Source organism: Mauremys mutica, chromosome 20 (assembly GCF_020497125.1).
Source record: "Mauremys mutica isolate MM-2020 ecotype Southern chromosome 20, ASM2049712v1, whole genome shotgun sequence".
NCBI lineage: Eukaryota > Metazoa > Chordata > Testudines > Geoemydidae > Mauremys > Mauremys mutica.
The window spans coordinates 20,730,148-20,738,110 of NC_059091.1; the positions used below are offsets into that span (position 1 = coordinate 20,730,148).

Sequence of the window (7,963 nt, forward strand, 5' to 3'; positions counted from 1 at the left end):
AGTAACGAGGACCTTGTTGAGGAAATAGTTGTAGGGGACAACCTTGGCTCAAGTGATCATGAGCTAATTCGTTTCAAAATAAATGGGAGGATAATCAAAATTGCATCTGAGACTAAGGTATACAATTTCAAAAGGGCTAACTTTACTAAATTAAGGCGACTAGTTAGGGAAGTGGATTGGACTAACATATTTAGGGATCTAAAGGCAGATGACGCCTGGGGTTACTTCAGGTTGAAGTTGCAGGAGTTGTCAGAGGCATGTATCCCGAGAAAGGGAAAACGGCTCGTAGGTAGCAGTTTTAGACCGAGCTGGATGAGCAAGCGTCTTAGAGGGGTGATTAAGAAAAAAAAGAAAGCGTACAAGGAGTGGAAAATGGGAGGGATCAGCAAAGAAACCTACCTTATTGAGGTCAGAGGGTGTAGGGAAGCAGTGAGAAAGGCAAAGAGCCGGGTGGAGATGGACCTAGCGAAGGGGATTAAAACCAATAGCAAAAGGTTTTTTAGCCATATAAATAGGAAGAAAACCAAGAAGGAAGAAGTGGGACCGCTTAAAACTTTAAACGGAGTGGAGATTAGGGATAATCTTGGAATGGCACAATATCTAAACGAATATTTTGCCTCGGTCTTTAATGAGGCTAATGAAGGGCTAAGGAATAGTGATAGAGGGACTGATGGGAATGAAGATATGGGGGTAGACATTACGGTATCTGAGGTAGAAGCCAAACTTGAACAGCTAAACGGAAGTAAATCGGGGGGCCCGGATAATCTTCATCCTAGAATATTAAGGGAATTGGCGAGTGAAATTGCAAGCCCGTTAGCGATGATTTTTAATAAATCTCTAAACTCGGGGGTTGTACCGCTTGACTGGAGATTAGCTAATATAGTTCCTATATTCAAGAAGTGGAAAAAAAGTGACCCGGGTAACCACAGGCCTGTTAGTTTAACATCTGTAGTATGCAAAATCATGGGAAAAATTTTAAAGGAGAGAGTGGTTACGGAGCATGAGGCCGATGGCAACTGGGACAAATTACAGCATGGATTTACGAAAGGTAGATCATGCCAAACCAACCTGATCTCCTTCTTTGAGAAAGTAACAGATTTTTTAGACAAGGGAAATGCGGTGGATCTAATATATCTTGATTTCAGTAAGGCGTTTGATATGGTACCGCATGAGGAATTACTGGTTAAATTGGAAAAAATGGGGATCGAAATGAAAATCCAGAGGTGGATAAGGAGCTGGTTAAAGGGGAGACTGCAGAGGGTCATATTGAAGGGGGAACTGTCAGGTTGGAGGGGGGTTACCAGTGGAGTTCCTCAAGGTTCGGTTTTGGGTCCGATTTTATTCAATCTATTTATCGCTGACCTGGGAACCAAGAGTAGGAGTGGGCTGATAAAGTTTGCGGATGACACCAAGTTGGGAGGTATTGCAAATTCGGAAAAGGATCGTGATATCCTCCAGGGAGATTTGGATGACCTTGTAAACTGGAGTATTAGTAACAGGATGAAATTCATTAGTGAGAAGTGTAAGGTTATGCATTTAGGGATGACTAACAAGAACTTTAGTTATAAGCTGGGGACGCACCAGTTGGAAGTAACGGAGGAGGAGAAGGACCTAGGAGTCCTGGTTGATCGTAGGATGACTATGAGTAGGCAATGTGATGTGGCCGTTAAAAAAGCTAATGGGATGCATTAGGCGAGGTATTTCTAGTAGAAATAAGGAGGTGCTAGTCCCGTTATATAAGGCGTTGGTGAGACCTCATTTGGAGTACTGTGTGCAGTTTTGGTCTCCCATGTTTAAGAAGGATTAATTCAAACTGGAACGGGTACAAAGAAGGGCCACTAGAATGATCCGAGGAATGGAAAGCCTGTCGTATGAAAGGAGACTTGAGGAGCTTGGTTTGTTTTCCTTAACCAAAAGAAGGATAAGAGGAGATATGATTGCACTCTTTAAATATATCAGAGGGATAAATACCAGGGAAGGAGAGGAATTATTTCAGCTCAGTGCTAATGTGGACACGAGGACAAACGGATATAAATTGTCAGTCAGGAAATTTAGGCTTGAAATTAGACGAAGGTTTCTAACCATCAGAGGAGTGCAATTCTGGAACAGCCTACCAAAGGAAACAGTGGGGGCGAAGGACCTCCATGACTTTAAGATTAAGCTAGATAAGTTTATGGAGGAGATGGTATGATAGGATAACGGGCTTAGTCAATAGGTCAATTAAGTGCCACACTGGTAATTAGTACAATGGGTCAATGATAGGATATTGTTAGCCTTTTTCCAGAGGGTATGGCTGGAGAGTCTTGCCCGCATGCTCGGGGTTCAGCTGACCGCCATATTTGGGGTCGGGAAGGAATTTTCCTCCAGGGTAGATCAGCAGTGGCCCTGGAGGTTTTTCGCCTTCCTCCGAAGCATGGGGCAGGGGTCGCTTGCTTAAGGAGTGGGTGGATCGGCTTATGTGGCCTGCATCTTGCAGGAGATCAGACTAGATGATCATAATGGTCCCTTCTGATCTTGAATTCTATGATTCTATGATTCTATGATTCAATAAAGCTACACCTGACACTGACCACACTCACTTCATCAGGAGCTCATGTAGATAATAAAAGCTTAGGCTGCTCTCATATCCCAGCTCGCTACTGACAATACCTCTTGCAATAAAGCCCCCAGGCTCTGCTAACTGCATAACATATACAATTCTGCACGGAAATGATGCATACTAGATCCTGAAAGTACACATGCAGCACTTTCCCTTTGCTCACACACTTTGGAGGATGCAAAACATAGATCTCCTCATATCGTAATCATAGTTCTGTCACACACCTCAAAGTAATCCACATGTCCTCATATCACAGACTTACCTTTACTCAGCAGGCCCAACTACTGCCTCCACCATTTAGTGCAGGTACACCTAACACACTGACTGCACCTGGACTCTGTCCAAATAATTCCCATTGGCCACTGCCAGCTCCTGGAAAACAGAGGGAAGGGGGTGTGGGCAACAATTTTTTGTTTTTGTTTTTGTCCTTTAACAGTGTTCAATGGAATTCCATGGGTGAGAGTGAATGGGCTGCAAAAGGTGATGAAGGGCTTGTACATTTCTATGTGGTTGGCACAGTAAAGGTATGTGTGTTAACAGCGTGTCTTGAGGCATTATTGAAAGAGGGCAGAGTTAAGGTTGCATGGCCAACCTTAACTCTGCATTTCCTGGTTTTCAGAAGTTTGAGTTTTGCTCAACTCAGCGTTCTGCAAGGGGACAACATATCACCAAGTGACCTTAACTCTGCATTTACGTAAGGTTTTTTTTGGTAACAGAATACATATAGAAAAACAATAAGAAAGCAAAGAGAGAAGCCCCAAGCAGGGCAGGGGATATTGCAAAGTGTCTGCAGTATCACAACTCACAGTGAATGTGTTTTGGCCTGAGCATTATGCTCCAGCTCAGCTCAAACTATCCCGTTCAGGCCACTGCGATGGCCATTTCTGTGTTGACTGTGGGCAGCTGAATATCATGATGGCTTGGGAGAACTCCAGATATTCTATGCACAGGTTCTTGAAATCTGCCTCCTGGCTTTTGTGCTCACTTGGCCACTTCTCAATCCACGTGTCTTTGCCAATGACATAGGAGATACTGGAAGGGACAAGAAGAAGATTTGTGCCTTTGATTCCGGGTTTCACTCACTACTCACTGACCTACCTGTCTGTTGAGTTCTTCAGGGATTGCCAGGCCTACTCTATTTGCAGGATCCCAAAGACCACACCTGACTTGTACAGAATCAGAACAGATTGCATCCGGTATCATCTTTAATTCAGGAGACTACAAGTCCCATGGAGACTACAAGTCCCAGCAAGCAATGATCCACATTCAACTGGTCCGATTAGGATGGACTATTGCTCAGATGTCCTGACCTGCCCCTATTCTCCTCTCACTCACTGACTGATCAGTTCTAATCAGACACCTAAATACAACCTTGGTTTCCACAGGATCAGCCTAGGCTGTGCCACTGAACTGGTGGCACCTTCCCATTCTAAGCTTATTTATATATTGTCCCCCAAAAGAAATATATTTCCACCTGTTCAACTGAAGTTATTTATACAAATTCAGGCCAATGCAATTCAGAAATGGCTCTGAGCCAATAATCCTTGAAGCAAACTGAAAACAGTGACCTTTAACTATTGTTTGTGCTGGTTAAGGTGAAATGATTCACAAACTACAACTTCCTGCCACAGCATTCTCCCCATCAACATGCAGAGATTCAAGGCCCAGGTCAAGGGCCTACTTACTTGGCTGTCAAGGCCCACAAATCACTTCTGAGGCCCCAGATTAAATAGTCATTAAGATCCAGTTTCAGAGCCACACGACATTTTGCATAGCTGATGAACACACATGTTTTTCCTTCTGGATTTTCATCAGTTCCTGGGGAAAAAAGAAAGAAAGATGCCACACATCAGAAGTTGGAGAGGGGGATACCGAGTGCAGGGGAAAGAGATAACAGGATTAGGAAAAAGTGGAATCCCAGATGTTCTCCTGCAGCTTTAGTACAGAGACCTAGGGTCAAATTTAGCCCTCGAATAAGCAAATGAACCTCTTATTGAAGCTAATCCCTATAGTTCGAGCACTCAGATTAATGCACCTCCCAATCATGACAATCACGGAAGTGGCACCAGAGCTTACTTTGCCCTCTGTTCACTTTGCTTTTATCATGGTTGATAGAAGTCAATTTTTAGGAACATCGGATCATCCCCATCCATACCAGATTGGGGCAACATCAGAGCTGGCATCTTGACTTCTGCAGTGGCTATTAGTGGAAAATTATGCTTGGCAGAATTTTTTTTTTATTATTTTAACAGATAATATTTTTGTTTGTAAGCATTTTTTCTATTTTTATCCATTTAAATTTTCACAGTTGTAGGAAATTATGGGCACGTCAGATAATGGGGGAGGTATCAGACAATAGTTATTTAATTACAGTGGATATTGAGATTTAAAAAAAGTTAAAGCATTATAACAGTTAAAAAACAAATTGTCAGCATCACACATTATAATTTACAAAGTAGAAATCCTTAAAACAAACTCTAAGGAGTTCTCATGCCACATTTTTCTTACTTTGCCTATCTGTAAATTTTGATTATTGTCAACAGAAATATCTGTCCATTGGTTTGTGTGTGTATGGTGAAATCAGTGTGACATTTACTGATAAAAATGAGGAAGTTACTCACCTTGTGCAGTAATGGTGGTTCTTCGAGATGTGTGTCCCTATGGGTGCTCCACGGTAGGTATATGTGCACCCCTGTGCCTCTAATCAGCCTCAAGGCTATTTAGCACTGCACGGGCGAACCCCCCTCACTTCCTTCTCTACTGCAGAGCCCTATAGAGAACTCTGAAGTAGAGGGGAGGAAGACAGGTTGTGGAGCACCCGTAGGGACACACATCTCGAAGAACCATCATTACTGCACAAGGTGAGTAACTTCCTCTTCTTCTTCGAGTAGTGTCCCTATGGGTGCTCCACGGTAGGTGACTCCCAAGCAGTACCCACCTCTGGAGCCTGGGACTTCGGAGTGGAGTCTTTTACCCCAGAGAGTACTGCGGAGTCGAAGATGGTGTCAGCAGCCAAATCTTCAGTGATCGCATAATGTTCTGCAAAAGTATGGGCAGAGGCCCAAGTCATTGCTCTATAGATTGCTGAGATAGGGGTATCCCTATGGAATGTGATTGAGGTAGAAACTGACCTCGTGGAGTGTGTATGGACTCTGGACGGAAACAAATTGCGCCCTTGATAAGTGATTAATGCAACTAGAGACCCATTTGGATAATCTTTGAGCAGATATCACAGAGCTTTTGGATCTTTCTGTGGATGAAAGGAAGAGTTTAGGGAATTTCCTGAAGTCCTTCATCATGTCCAGGTAGAATGTCAATGTCCTTCTAATATCTAGCTTATGCGCAATTGTGTCCCAGTTGTCACAATGTGTTTTTTGGAAAAAACAGGGAGATGGATCTGTTGATTCATGTATAACGTGCAGAGACAGTAAGGAAAAATTGGGATATGGCCTTAGAGTTACTTTGTCTTTAAAAAATAAAAAAAAGGCCGTGAATGGTGGGTGTGACATCAGGCCACTATTTCTCCTATGTACCTAGTTGAGGTGATGGCAATTAGAAGTGCTGTCTTCATGGACAGGTGTAAGAGAGGACAAGTTGCCCTGGACTCAGAGGGAGGTCTAGCCAAAGCCCTGAGAACTAAGTTAAAGTCCCAGGGGCTGGAGCGGGTGGTGTCACATGTGGGAAGAGATTCCCAATGCCCTTAAAGAATCTACACATTCGTGGGTGAGCAAACACCAAGTGGGAGGATGTTTTTCGCTGAGAGATGAACCTTAAGGGAGCTGAGACAGAGTTTAAAATGTAGTGCAAAATGAGAGGGAGGAAAGATGAGGTTGGGTCTCTGTGTTTGGAATGACACAAACTTGGAGTCGTTTCCATTTTGTAGGTAAGTATGTCGAGTGGTCGACTTCTGGTTGCATTGCAACACATCTTTCAGCTTATCAGAGCATTCTTCCTCTACGCCTTGGAACTAAGAAGGAGCTAAGCCTGGAGGCGGAGGACCCGCAGGTTGGGATGAAGGGTCAGCCCATTGTTTTGAGAGAGTGGGTGAGGAATGGGCTGAAGAGAAACAGGAGGGCATATTACCATCTGTGTTAGGTAAGGAAGCCAGACTTGTCATGGTCAAGAGGGGCAATCAGAATAACTCTCGCTTTGTCTCATTGAACTTTCAACAGAATCTTGGCTAGAGTAGGAAACTGGGAAAAGATATACAAGTGGGCCCCGTCCCATGGGAAGATGAGGGCAACTGCCAGTGAATGTTTCCCCAGGCTGGCCCTGGAGCAGTAACAAGGACCTTTCTTGTTCCACTAAGTAGTAAAGAGATCCATAGCCAGGGTTCCCCAAAGGGCGGATATATCTTGAAGCACCTCTGAGTTCAGTACACACTCATTGTCGTGACAAAATTCTGACTGAGACTGCCCTCTGTCACATTCTGTATCCCTGGTAGATAGACAGCTGAGATGAGCACGTTGTGATGGATGCATCGATTCCAAAGTTTGAGTGCTGTCTTGTATAGGGAGGGAGATCTGGCAGCCCCCTGGCGATTTATACAAAACATACAGGTCATATTAAATCCATCATGACTTTTGTGAGTTGTTTTTCATGAAAACAGAAAGTGTGCACAGGCATTCCTGACAGCCCTTAGCCCCAAAAGAGTGATATGGAAGGTCATTTCTGTGGAAGGCCATTTGTCCTGAACCTTGTGGTTATGTAGGTGAGCTTCCCAGCGTATTAGGGAGACATGTCCCAGGGTGGTGAATGTGGGTAGCGAGAGGAATGCTCTTGCTTGTACTGCATCAAAGTTGGTGATGATAAAGTCCAGACACTGTACTGGGGTTAATATGCCACTACAGTGAAGAGAACCTTGGAGAATATCCTGTGTGGAGTAGTCTGTACTGATAATGATCCTGCCACAACGGTAAGCAGTAGGAAATCTCCTGTATGATGGTTGTATTGAGATACAGAAATAGGCTTGTAGGCTCAGGGCTAGAAATCAATCTCCTTGCTCTAGAGCTGGTCCTAACTGCTGTGAAGTAGGGCAAGGTGACTTCTGAGTGGCGTGACAGGTATATAGATGTTGTAAGGTATCATCGTGTAAGCCCTTGACCAGCTCATCAAAAGTGCTTATAAGAGGCAGTTTGAGAGGTCAAAGACTGGGCTGCAGACTGTTCCCACTTTTGAGCCCTGGTCCTCTTACACTGTGGCTCATAACAGCACTGAGATGGTGAGTATTGAGAAGATTGTGACCTGTGGTGTGGTTGAGAGGTATATCTTCTCTTCTGTCCCACCGTCTAGATTCCTAAAGAGTGTAACGTGGTCTGAGAATCCTTCAGGACGTGGAGAGAAAATCTGTCTTCTTGGCAAAGA

The 7,963-nt window shown here is 44.0% G+C and overlaps 1 long non-coding RNA gene across 1 annotated transcript; it reads right to left on the reverse strand.

Annotated features, from left to right (window-relative positions):
* Positions 1-2,860: 2,860 nt before the first annotated feature.
* Positions 2,861-4,416, reverse strand: LOC123353477. The gene is made up of 3 exons (XR_006574510.1): positions 4,285-4,416; positions 3,406-3,631; positions 2,861-2,971 (listed from the first exon to the last, which is right to left on the reverse strand). It is a non-coding gene; the product is annotated as an uncharacterized LOC123353477 (long non-coding RNA).
* Positions 4,417-7,963: the final 3,547 nt, after the last annotated feature.